The sequence below is a fragment of the Mus caroli genome, unplaced genomic scaffold (genome assembly GCF_978045245.1).
Source record: "Mus caroli unplaced genomic scaffold, Mus_caroli_1 scaffold_15, whole genome shotgun sequence".
Classification (NCBI taxonomy): Eukaryota; Metazoa; Chordata; class Mammalia; order Rodentia; family Muridae; genus Mus; species Mus caroli.
Genome location: NW_028227270.1, coordinates 61,268,263 through 61,281,254, shown reverse-complemented (window position 1 = coordinate 61,281,254; position 12,992 = coordinate 61,268,263). Strand labels below are relative to the sequence as shown.

The following is a 12,992-nucleotide window of genomic DNA, read 5'->3' as shown; positions in this document are numbered from 1 at the left end:
ACACAGGTTGGTCTCAAACCAGCACCCCTGTTTCAGAGGTTCTTGTTTATACCAAGTCCTGGATCCCTATGAAATACCATGAAGTGTTTAAGGACCTGGCATCAGTCACCATTTCTGAGTCTCACCTGGGTATGGGATAGATGTCCTTCTGATGGAGTGACAGCTGTACCCACGTGCAGTGGTAGAGCCAGTGGGGCAGGCAGCTTTTTGGCTCCAGCAGCAGTCACCTGGCAGGGAACGCCACAGCAGACTGGCTAAGGGAGATGGATGGTGTGCTTCACACACTGATGAGGACTAATCTTGTCCGCAGTCCTCACGGCTCCCGACCGCTCCGACTCCAGTGTCTTTGCCTGGGGAGTTCTGTTTCTGGAACTGCTGGGAGCATTTCCGCCGTGGTGGAAGGAAGGTATCCCAGCACACTTTGATGACAGCAGGTAGTCTGCCTTGTCCGACCAGTGTAAATTCAGGGATGACAGTTTCGTGTGGCTGTGATCACATTTAATGACAATCAACAGACAGGGCTCTTCCCTCAACAGGGCTCTGCACCGAGGGAAGCTTGTTCTTGCTTCTGGGTCATGAGCCAACTAAAGAGCAAACCTTGGGAGGGAGAATCCTGTTTGCATTCATTCCATGGTGCGGGCCTCTGCCAGGCAGCTCATTTCGCACATCCCTGTCTCGGGGTGATATGACTTCACTGACTGGCAAGCAGCTGTTGGCACCGTGTGTGAGGTGGCTGGTGCGTGCGTGAAGCCCACATGCCAAAGTCAAGTGAGGTGGTTAGTATGCGTGTGTGATGCCTGCATGCCAAAGAGTTAGTGGAGTTACAGACCAGCTATTGAAATTTAAAGGGGAAATGGACCTTAATTAAAATCCCAAATGAATTCAAGTTACAAAAACGGAAGCTGTAGATACCATGCCAGTGTGATCAGGAATACAAACCCACTGGCCACCCTAAAGAAGACCTCCAGCTCGGGGATTAGCCTGCTTGCTTTGGGACAGCAGAAAACATGGCTGCTGGAAAGGTAGCATGAAGTACCACGGCTGGGAGAAGGCTGTGCAGTGGAGTACTAGGACCTAGGTTTTTCATCTGTCTTAGTCCATTTTCTGCTGCTGTCACACCAACCTGGAGACCAGCTGTGTGCTTTAAAGAATAGAGGTTTATTTATCTCAATGCGGTGGAGGCTGGACTTCTAGAAGCAGGGGCTGTCAGCTGCTGAGGGTCTCTTGCTACGCTGTAACAAGACAAAGACCATGCACAGCCTTGCTCCACTTCAGGAATCAACAGGAGGGGCCGTGAGGGAATGAAGAAATAACAGACACATGGAGTACAGGAAAGCTGGGATTGGGTGGGCTGGGCTGTCAGATGGAGATGTCACAGCACCCTAGAAACTCAGTGTTTTGTCATCCCTGTGAGCATCATGGGGCCCAGGCATGGGGTCCTTGACAGGGCCATCGTGCCCACACCAACAGCACACATTCACTCAGGAGATCCACTTCTCTCTAGATAGAGTGATGGACCAAGTTGCCTGTTTTGATCTCTCTTCCATTTTAAAAATAGCATTACTAAGGCCCTCATGGAGGGACGCTCTCATCATCTCAGCTGATGTTACCCCCCGTGGCTGTCTTCCAAGCACATCAACATAGACCAGAGACCACTCTTACCATAGCACCATCCCCTCTGCTCCAGACTTCTACCTCTGCTCCACTCCTGGAGATGGGGTGAAGGAGGGGCTTCTCTGCATCAGCTCTCATCCCATCCCTGACTCTCTCAAGAAGCCGCTATAGGCCCAGTGAAAGGTGCTGCCTGACATCCTCTGACTTCAGGGACATAGACTCACCTGTCGTGAGTTCACAAGTACCTGCACACGTATTTGGGCAAGCAGGGCCTGTCGCACTTTTACTTGAGAAGTTTCTTCGATGGAAAATGAAGGGATGGAATCGGGGCTCCTTCACGTTCAACTTATGTGAACTTTAATGAGCTCTTTGACAATTCCGTATCCTTCAATCTGACAGTGTGGCTGAGAGGACACTGTTTTAAAGGTGATTTGTTTCTGAGAGTTATCATAACTGAGTCAATAATCATTTTGCTCTGACTATTAAATAATAGTATAGCTCAGAGTGTCAGGGTCCATGATTCACCAAAGAGCGACACTCAGACTCAAATAGTATGTGGACGCAGAGAGTGTTTTATTCTGCAGAAGCCCAGCATGCTGGGGTCTCCCCACTACCAAGATAGACAGACACCCAAGTGAGCTCACAGGCCTGATTTAAAGTACATTAGGGAATCCCAGGGTAGGTGACCCCTATGTTAATCTGTTGGGTCCATTTCTACAGGCATTCGGTTACCCAGACATGGGGCTATGAACCTGCTGGGGAGGTCTGGAAACTGCTGCTCACCCATCGTCCATCCTTGCCTGGACTTGCCTGGATGTTCCCAGTTCTTGGAAACAGAGATTTAGGCCTAGTCTCCTGAGCTGCTAAGTTGAGGCTTGTCATGGAGTCAGCCTAGCCTTCTCAGTGGGATTTATAGCAGCCCTGTGTTTACCTTGCTACCACAGTCATCTAGAACACTGTAACTATGCTCTCTCCCGTGCAGCCACATATCTGCCACTCTCTCCCCTTCTGCTTTCATTAAACACATGTGCTCATTGCTACCAAGTGTCCCCTGGTCATCCCAAAGCCCTTGATGGCTCTCATCCACTTGTGTGGTGCAGTCTATGCTACTCATGCAAATGTCCCTCTCTGGGATCCTCTCTGGGATCGGTTCTTTCTCAACCACTGGACCACACCTCTGTGGGACCTTGCCCCATCACCTAGAGGTCTCCACCTATTCAAATGCATGCTTTCCCATGCCCCAGGTAAGGAGCTATTATTCACAAAGCCTTTTTAGTAGTTATCTCTGGATAGGTTTTTTTTTTCCTTCCTTGAGTTTAAATCCTTCTAGTAGACAAATGATTCCCACACCGGCATCTCCCCATGTTTCATCTACAGATTTTGTCTCCAAAAACATTTGTTTGTTTGTTTTACTATCTTGATCTTCATCTCCAGAATACTCATCATGCCGGTCTCATTGAACATTGAACTTCCCAAAGGCAGACTGGGGGGTCAGGCTCTGATGGTAGAAACGAGCCCGTGACCCCTTTAAACCTCCATATCCTCAGCTGTAAAGTAGGGCTCTGGAGATTTTCACAGTGTGCACACAGAGTTGTTTTAATGTCGACATAAAATAGTCAAAGGAGAGTTCTTTACAAGCTTTGAAGCGCTGCGTGAACAGGGGGCCCCATGATGATTGTGGCTTGTCTGTGATATTTAACATGAAAGGGAACCAATAAAATACATCCGTAAGGCACTGTAGGATCCTGAGTGCCAAACTGCCCAATACTGGTGGCCACGCCATATAACATTTATGGAACGTTTTTGTTGTTCTGAGCGCTTTTCATTTAGAACGATGCGGTAAGTTCTCAGTAGCGCCTCATGAGCTTAGAGTAGTGTTTCAGGGACAGTAAAGGATTCAAAGGGGCAGGCACAAAGGGGACTGACTAGAAGGGATGTAGTCAGCCAGTGGTTGTGAATGACATGAGGTTTCCATCTCATACATTCTTCTCTTTGTCCTCACCACTGGACCTGGGTCTCTGCCCTCAGGATGCTTTACTCCACAGCATTTACCCACATCCTACTCACTGCTTCGTGTGTAGGCAGGGTGGTTCATCTCTGTTTGCCACACTGAATTCTAGTACATCACACTGCCTTCCTGTGCACAGCCATGAGACAGAGGGACACCTCCTCAGGAGGACTTTGTGTCTTCTGGAATCCTTTGTCAGTCATGACAGAAATGCCTGCCTTAAGCAAATCTGACGTGTGATAATTGTGAGGGGGGCAGGGATTGAGGGGGGTATTTGTGATGACCCCTCACACAGTTTAGCCTCCTCATACAGTCAAAAGCCAAGCGGGACACAAGATACACCAGGCTATCACCAGATTAATGTGACAGGCTGCTTTTCAGAAATCCTTCTTTTAGAAGTAGAAGTATCATACCTCAGTGGGCGTGAACCTTGCTGCCATCAGTGTATAGAGCACTAGATGACTTATAACCATACAGGGCCAGTAACATGCCAGTCAGTTAGCACTGCGCCATTGGTTGGTTGGCTGGGGTACTTTTAGGTGGGAGCCTGTAGCAGAGAAGTGATAAAACATGCTTGGCCCCGCCCCCCTCCTCTTTGCAGACAGCTCGATGCTCCTCAGAAGTCAGATTCCCCCCAATGCAGGACAGCAGTGGGACTGAGGCCCATCCTGGAGCTGGGATAAGTGATGAGTTATCGGATCCCCTGCTGGACTGAAGCTGGGGAGGTACTGGCACCAGGTCCCCCATCCCTCCCTCTATTTAACCCCTTTCCTTACCTTCCCCTTTCCACACCAATGCTCTTGCTGGCCGCGCCTCACTGGAGAGTCATGCTCCATCGCAGTCTCTTCCTGGAACATCTGAGTAGGACACGTCTCACCCATGTTCTTCACACCAGCACGGGAACCCTGTGGCAGCTTGCTTAGAACGCTGCTGATGGGGCTGGAGAGATGGCTCAGCGGTTAAGAGCACTGACTGCTCTTCCAATGGTCCTGAGTTCAAATCCCAGCAACCACATGGTGGCTCGCAACCATCCATAATGAGATCTGATGCCCTCTTCTGGTAAGTCTGAAGACAACTACAGAGTACTTAGATATGATAATAAATCTTTGGGCTGGAGCAAGGAGGGCTAGAGTGAGCAGAGGTCCTAGCAACTACGTGATGGCTAACAGCCATCTGTATAGCTACAGTGTACTCATATACATAAAATAAATAAATCAATCTTTAAAATGACTTCTTACTATGTGGCCCAGAATGGCCTTGACCACCACCTTGTTTCTTTAAAAAAAAAAAAAGTTGCTGAGACATCTCACCCCCTGGAGTGAATGTCCACTTCTGGCTGACTACACAGTTTTGAATGGAGGCAAACACACATGTTCACCTCACCAGTGTGAAACCCACCGACTTCTGCTGTGCTATGTCAGGACTGTGGAACCAGAGCCAATCACCTGATGATTTTAGCTGCAGCTGTCCGGACACTTCAACAATGGCTTGGTGTTGAATCAGTTTCTTCATCTCACCATCACTGAGAGAACTCCAGTGTTTTACGCCACATCAATCCTTAAGTCACACTGAAATGAAAGGACCCAATGTTAATCCCCTAGGCTGAGCTGCTCCCTTCAGAAGAGCACTTTCAAGAGGGGACAGTTTCTACACAAGACTTCCGCAAACTAAGGAACCAGGAGCAGCTAATTGGTCTGACCCTTTACAGAAACCCCGAGAGGACCACGGAGCCCTGTGGGTAGAGCTATGCTCTTTTCTGAACCTGTGTGTTTAGATAATGATGTCCTAGCTGTACACTTTTTATCTCTATCCCTCCGAGTAGGATTTGAAACACTGACTGCAGGGTTTGGAGGTTTTCCTGGTAACAGATGACAGAAGCCTTTATCATAAGACAGAGAGCAAGGGCACCCGGCTGCCATAACTCACACAAGTCTGCTCTCAACTCAGAAACATTCCCTCTGCTGTGGAAGCTCCCAGAAGCACAAGCTTAGAAGCAGACTCAAGACAAGGAGGGTTTGGGCTGCTGAGTAGAGCATGCCTGTCTGTCTGTCTGTCGTCTGTCTGTTTGTAACGCTGTTATGTGGGGAGCGGATATCTTCATGGATGAACTCCTTAAACACTTCTGGAAACAAAGCACCATGCTTGTGTGTGGAATAGACCCCAGGTTTTGAGCTGATCATATTCCACACACAAGCATGGTGCTTTGTTTAGAACTCTCATCATGAGGGTTCCAACCTGAAGGCTCAAAATTGACTCTGGTGACCTACTAAGTCTTGCCTGAGTGCCCAGTTACACAGCATTCTGACTGTACTGTGTTACCTATGTACTTCTTGCCTGGCCCCTCCCCCTTACTAGAGCAGTATGTGCAAGGAGAAGGATGCTCAAATATTTACATCACAGTTGCTCTTGACTGATCACGTGGCAGAGTCAAAACATCCCCCACGCATCCTCTTGTAGGTACTTTGGAAAAGGACTGCTCTTTTACTAAAGCCAATCAGAAAGGTTTAAGAGGCTATTGATCATGCCCACAAGGAAGGCAAGGAGTAGGGGGAGCCAGAGGCGAAACAGACACCAGAGTGGAGCCACAAATGGAGTTTGATGTGCACAGCCCGAGAGGAGGCAGCGAGCAGCATGTCACAGGAAGTTTGGAGGCCTTGGGAGGTAGGAAGAATGTCAGAGTTCAAGGGTACAGAGTCGGAGGGGCGTGAAGAGAAGACTGTCTGGCCTACCTGCCAGGATCCCGTGCAATCATTCTGCATAATGATTTTTGAAAATACAAACATTGCCGGGGCTGACTGACAAGTATTGTCCCAGCAGGGAGAGCTGTCAGGGCAAATCAATCCAATTCTGCCACATGCCAGTGTGTGGAACAGATATAATTTTGGCTGTTCGGTGATGTCAAAGCGAAGGATGTACCGTCTGTGTATTTTGAAGGGTGGCGTTCATTTCAGTCTAACAGCTTGAAAATTTTCTAGGGCTCCCCCCCCCTTGCCTAATTCTGCCAAGAAATTGCATTTAACTTCAAATCACTCCACCATTTCACCTGCTGTGACGCTGGGGTTATGTGGAACGCAGCTCCCTCTGCCACCGCCACTCTGAGGGTGCTGGAATTGAGTCTGGGATGAAAGGTGCTTTGCTGATGCTAGTGGATGCTGCAAAAACCATCCAAGCAGGTTCCAGATGTCCTCCCAGGAAGGTTAAACCATTGCAAGAGTCTGCCTCATCCTTTACTGTACCTGGTGCAAGGCTTGACTCTGGGAACTCAGAGGCCTTGTACTTCACAAGGTTTTGGGAGCCCTGCTCAGTCCTCAGTGGCCTGTTGTTATATTGGGGCTTAAGGCAAAATCCTTCCAATTGTCAGTTCGGTGGTTCACTGGAAATATCTGCTATTTTCAGTACCCCATCCCTGCCCTGTACTCAATGTACCTGCCCTGGGAATTTCCTGTTACTTCTAGAGCCCTGGGACTCTGCTGTTATCTCCACAATCTAGTTCTCCTCCATTCTGTCCTACCTGTCCTTTCTTTTTTGGTGCTCACTTAAATTTTATCTTCCATCATCCCTCTTAATTTGCATACACTCCAAATCTTAAAACTCCTCCTGGCTCCCCCCACCCCCACCCGGCATTACCGGCCATCTCTAGATTGGTCTGTCTGCCCCCAATCCTTCCCTTTGTTGCCCCAAAGCCTCCACGGGGTGGTCTGTAAGCATCTTCCTCTCCACCACTCCATCCATGGTTGTCTGCCTTCTTGCCTGCCTAGCATCATCCAAAGTCCTGTCTCCTGCCTCTGATGAATACTCTTGGATCTCCTCTGTCTTTGCCTGTCCTTCCTCACATTCTTTGAGAATTAATTCTTGGTGACATCATCTGCTCCCTTTGGGACCAGTGGATAGCAGAGCTGATGACAGCTGACCATGCTGGACTCTTATGCTCATGAAGGACAAAGGACCTAGGAAGGGAAAGAAAGATGATCGAGCCCACCCTCAGTCTTTCTCCAACCTCATAACAGAGGGCTTTGCAGAGCTCCCTAGATGCCACAATAACTTTGTTAATGGAGTGTGCACTGCTTCTTCCCTATGCACAAAGACCTGCTTCACCTCTGTAAACTGAGATGATAAATGGATAGGTGAGTGACATGGTGGAAGGATGGATGAATGGATGGATAGATGGATGGAAGGATGGATGGATGGATGGATGGTTGGATGGATGGATAGGTGGGTGTGTAGTTTAGATAGGTAGATAGATAGATAGATAGATAGATAGATAGATAGATAGATAGATAGATAGATAGATGATAGGTAGATAGAAAGATACATAGATGATAGATAAATGGATAGGTAGATAGATAGGTAGATAGATAGGTAGATAGATAGATAGATAGATAGATAGATAGATAGATAGATAGATAGAAGATAGATAGAAAGATGGATGGAAAGAAAGATAGATGATAGATGGATATATAGAAAGATAGATGATTGATAGATGATAGATAGATAGATAGATAGATTCATTACTGATGGATTGATATATGGATAGATTACCATAAACCATAGATTGATTATAGAATGCATGTCCTGGAGAAATCCCAAGATGCCATTTAGCCCCAAATCAATCATTTGAAGATGAGGAAATGGAAGCTTAGCACAGCAAAGTCATTTATCTTCAACTCCCTACGTCTTGGTATGAGAATCCTTCTGCATGGGAGCTATCTGTGGCATCCGTGCCCCACTCAGCCCTTCGTACTGTATCACCTGCTGCTATTTTGGGGTAATATGACAAATCATGACTTCTTAAACACACCCAACTTGTCTCTTCCTCCTTCTCCTCCTCCTTCCTCTTCCTTCCCCCGCTTCCATGCTGATTTCCACTGTTATTACCTCTTTCTTAGTAGCATGCCCATTTCTACATATCCACACTTTTATTCACCCATGTAAGAGTTGTGATCCTCTAGTGTGAACTAGACCCAGTAGCAGGTTCATGGGAATTACATACATTTGTTAACTTCAAACCCAAAGTGTCTTTGTGTGTACCCACAGGCTTAGGTTCATAGATTATGCTGCTACCAAGACGGTGTGGATTTCCTGCACAAAGCCTAGGCCAAGGATAGCTTTTGTGTTTTATATTTATTTCATTGAAAAATGTTTATTTTAGTGAAACATATATGGGTGTTTCTGTTGCATGTATGTAGGTGCACCACATGCATGCCTGAGGATGCCAGAAAAGGGGGTTAGATTTCTAGGAACTAAAAGGTGTTTTGGATGGTTGTGAGCTGCCATGTGAGGGCGAGCAGTAAGTACTCCTAACCGTTGAGCCTCTCTCCAGCCCCCTACATTCATCTTTTTCACTGATCTCTGCTCAGAGAACTCTTCTTAGCAAAATCACTACTTACCATGAGGCCAGAGGAAGGGACATCAATCACTGGGCTAATCCCTTGTAAAATCACCTTGTCTTAGTCCTTGGAAATTTTACTTCACAGAGGGAGTCGTCTATGCTTTTTACGTTATCAAGCCTAAACTTTTACAATTATGTTGGTCTTTGGTTTTCTTCAGCACTGAAGTTAGAGTTAGGTTTTGCCTTAGGCTTACTAACCATGTGGGGCAATCGAAGCTGGACAGCTTCATTCCTTGGTACCTTGGCTTAGCTTTTGATCCCACTTCGTTTGACTGGATTCGTTCCTTGAGTTTTAGTCTTTCTTCATGCTCGCTCCAGTACACAGAGTATTTTGTGAGCAAAGCAGGCATGTAAGTTGACCATACCATAGACATCCACACCTTCAGCCTATGAGCTTCTTGCAAACAGGAATAATAATACACTCATCCCCTTTCTTGGTGCTAGGCAAATGCACTAGTAGTAGGTGTTTAATCATAGTTTGTTGAATTAAATTGAGGAGAGTAGGCCTATGGCTCCACAAGTTGGCAAAGCAAAACCTGTGTTCTTTCCTTCAGTTTGGTTTTCATTAGAAGACTGAAGACAGATAGTGTCAAAGTGAAAAAGAGCGTGAGCCTCCCTGTTCCTAACTGTAGACTCTTGGATGAGTTATTTAGCTTGTCAGAACCCTTTCTTTTTGTTGAGTGTAAAAACGGAGGTAAGAATGCCCTGGCAGACTATCATGAAGAGTGATGACCATCCTAATTTCCCACATACCCTCTGGCCCAGAAGAACAGTCAGCATGTAGTGGGCACCTCTTCCCTGTTTGCACTGGGAACCACGTTTGGGAACATACAAGCAAGTGGATTCTCTGTGAGCACACGGGAGTCGATTAACTGTGATGTCATCTGTAAAATAGATGTGGCTTTTGACCTCACTCTGCAAGCTGTGAAAGTTCATTGATGGCAGGGTACATTGGGGTTTTTAGTTTTGGTAAGGACTCCTTGAGGATGGCTCAGTGCTGGTGTGTGTCCCATTTCAACAATAGAGTAATCTGCAAACAGTTAGTCTTTTGTGGTCTAAGCACTTTGTGTCTGTGATGATATTTATTTTTAAGTTTAGTGCCAACTCATAAGAGAATAAAAATGTAGATGAAAATCTAAAAGATCATTCGCATGCTTTACTTGATGAACTTCTGACTGTTGGGGACATTCTCCTACCTCCATATGCTGTTGTACACTGAGATAGCCGCATGTGCATGTACATTGAGATAGCCTCCAACTACTGTCAACCATATATGACTGTATATTCTGTTTTCACTTTCATGTTTTGTGGTGTGGGGCAGTTTCCTAATATAATAAAATTGCTCACTCTGGGATGTTCAGAGCTTTACAGAACAGTGTAGCAGTCTGAAGCATGTCTAGTAGAGAGGGTAGTCACCGTGAAATGTCTATTTTTGCTTTTTTGTCAGTGACAAAGCTGTCTCCTGCTACAATGTTGAGCCTACAGATTCCACTGCTGAGCACTTCAGCACCGAGGACCTGGGAACTAGGAGGGTTAGAGTGTCCCCAGTGCAAGTCCCCACTTCTGGTTGGCATCTCCTGAGACCTATAAATATTTGAGAGAGGAAGAGGCAGACAGAGAGAGAGAGAGAGAAAGAGACATTGAGAGAGAGAAAGAGACATCAGGTCACTTCGTTCTTGGCATAAGTAGGGCACTCAATGGCATTCATTTTAAGTCCCATGTGCTGGGGACGCTTGTCCATGGGGCCAAGGTTTCTAAGAAATGTCATTATCCTGGAAATGGGAAAGATACATTTCCTGCTTGAGACCTTAAGTGGACAGAGCTATAGTTATTTATATCTTTATTAGTTTTAGATTCAGCAATAATGGATATGGACATGGATTGATACTTTATTGTCTTTGTATGTGCATAATATTTTTACATCTGGGGGGCAGGAATCTATAGCAAGAATTGAATTTTAGCGTTCTGAGGCAGGCAGCAGGCTGAGCTGGGACAAGTGCTTTGTGGCCTGATGCATCATTCTCATTGACGATAATACCATTGCAATATAATACTGAAAAGCAGCTCCTTTCTACTCCCCATGAGGCAAATGACCAAGGACACCAAATTTCCAGTCTGGAAAATTCCATCAATGATATCTCCTTGGGGACCAGGGAGTGGGGGCAAAGGAACTGAATACATTTCAAAGAAACTTTTTTCCATGAAACTTTGCAAAGCCAACTATTGACTTGAGTTTCCCTTCAAAAAAAAAAAAAAAAGCAATTCATGGGGGAGCTGGGAATCTTTTTTATTTTTGCATTTATTTATGTATTTACTTATTTGTGTGTGTATGTGTGCATGCATGTGTGCATGCATGTGTGTGTGTGTGTGTGCGTGCGTGTGCGTGTGCGTGTGGGTGTGTATGTGTGGGTGTATGTGTGTAGGTCAGAGGACAACATTAATGAACCAGTTCTTTCCTTCCATCATGTGGTCACAGGCATCATCTTCAGCTTGTCAGGCTTGTTCTTAGCCTCTGGGGGCATCTTGCTGATCCTAATTTAATTCTTAATGTTGAATTTGCAGTGATTTAACCCAAGTTCCCAAAGTGAAAACCTGAGGGTAACTGATTTCAGAGGAAGGGAGCAAATGAGACTTCTTCTGCTTACAGGACAGACACTTACTCATCCAGGAGTCCTCCAGCTACCCAACTTGGGAAATTTTAAGGGAAATGAAGCAATTGATTATAGTGCCCCGTAAGAGAATGAATTGAAAGGAAAATGAAACCCAGGTGAAGCACTTTCTTCCCTGACAAATTCTCTCTGTCCTAGGAACATTAAACCTAGAGTCTTACCAACAACCAAACCAAGTCTCTCCTCTATAAGTGTGGACTCTTCACTACCGAGGGGGATAGGGGAAGACAACAGCCTGGTGTATGTGTAGGGCTTAGGCAAGTTCCTGGATCTCTCCATTACCTGAGCTCTGAGATAGAAGGTGTCAGGAGACCCAGGAGACCCAAAAGAGGCCGTGTGAACATGGGAGGCAGGTGTTTGTTTGGGTGATCAGAGAATCCAAGATGTCAGTAAGGGCAAAGCAGAGGGGATGCTGGTTGTCGGATCCCTAAGAGAAGCTTCAGAAGAGATGTATCAGGAGGACAGTGAAGCAGACATGCGGGTGTCAGTCTGTTGGGAGAAGCAGGGCTGGGTGTGGCCTTCACTTGAGAAGTGTTCATGGGGGTTTGTGGAATTGCAGGCACTGAACCAAGAAGTTCACAGGAGCTTGAAAGGCTGAGTCATGGCTGGAAGAGAGGCATTGCTGGGTTGACAGGCTTGATGGGCAGAGCATCTTGGCTTGTCCAAGAGAAACAGAAAGCAGAGCAAATTAGGATAATCCCTGATGTGTTCCATGGAAGGAAACTGTAAGAATTTCTTACTAGCTCAACAGAGTGGGAACTTCAGATTGTGGGTTTTGTTGTGATTTACTGTTTCTTATCTCCCATTCCTGACTTTTCATTCCTTGGTTTTCAGAGAACTGGGCTGCTCTGTTGCTTACATACTTAGCAGACTTGCTTCAGTTAACTGAGAGAGTGTCATCAAATGTGTGAAACCAGATCTTGCAGTAATATCTGTAGGGCATCAATTTAGTATGCAGAATACCCTGAGACCCTGTCAGGAATATAATCACAAAATCCTTATTTGTGACCCAGAATATAAAAGAGACATTTACTGTGTCTGGAGGCGATACATTGGCAAAGGACATTTTCAGATGCCCAAATCACAACACAGTCAATCAATGCCAGCAGCCCATTTCCTAAAGAAAAGCTCTATCTTCTGCTCTCAGTTTTTTCTTTCTTTCTTTTTAAAGATTTTATATATATATATGTGAGTACACTGTAGCTGTGTCTTCAGACACACCAGAAGAGGGCATCAGAACCCATTTCAGATGGTTGTGAGCCACCATGTGGTTGCTGGGAATTGAACTTGGGACCTCTGGAAAAGCAGTCAG

At 46.1% G+C, this 12,992-nt stretch overlaps 1 protein-coding gene across 3 annotated transcripts in view; it reads left to right on the top strand.

Moving 5' to 3' along the window:
• Positions 1–12,992, top strand: part of Ntrk2 (neurotrophic receptor tyrosine kinase 2) — a 334,118-nt gene that overhangs the window by 227,190 nt on the left and 93,936 nt on the right. The gene's annotated exons all lie outside the window — the stretch shown is intronic.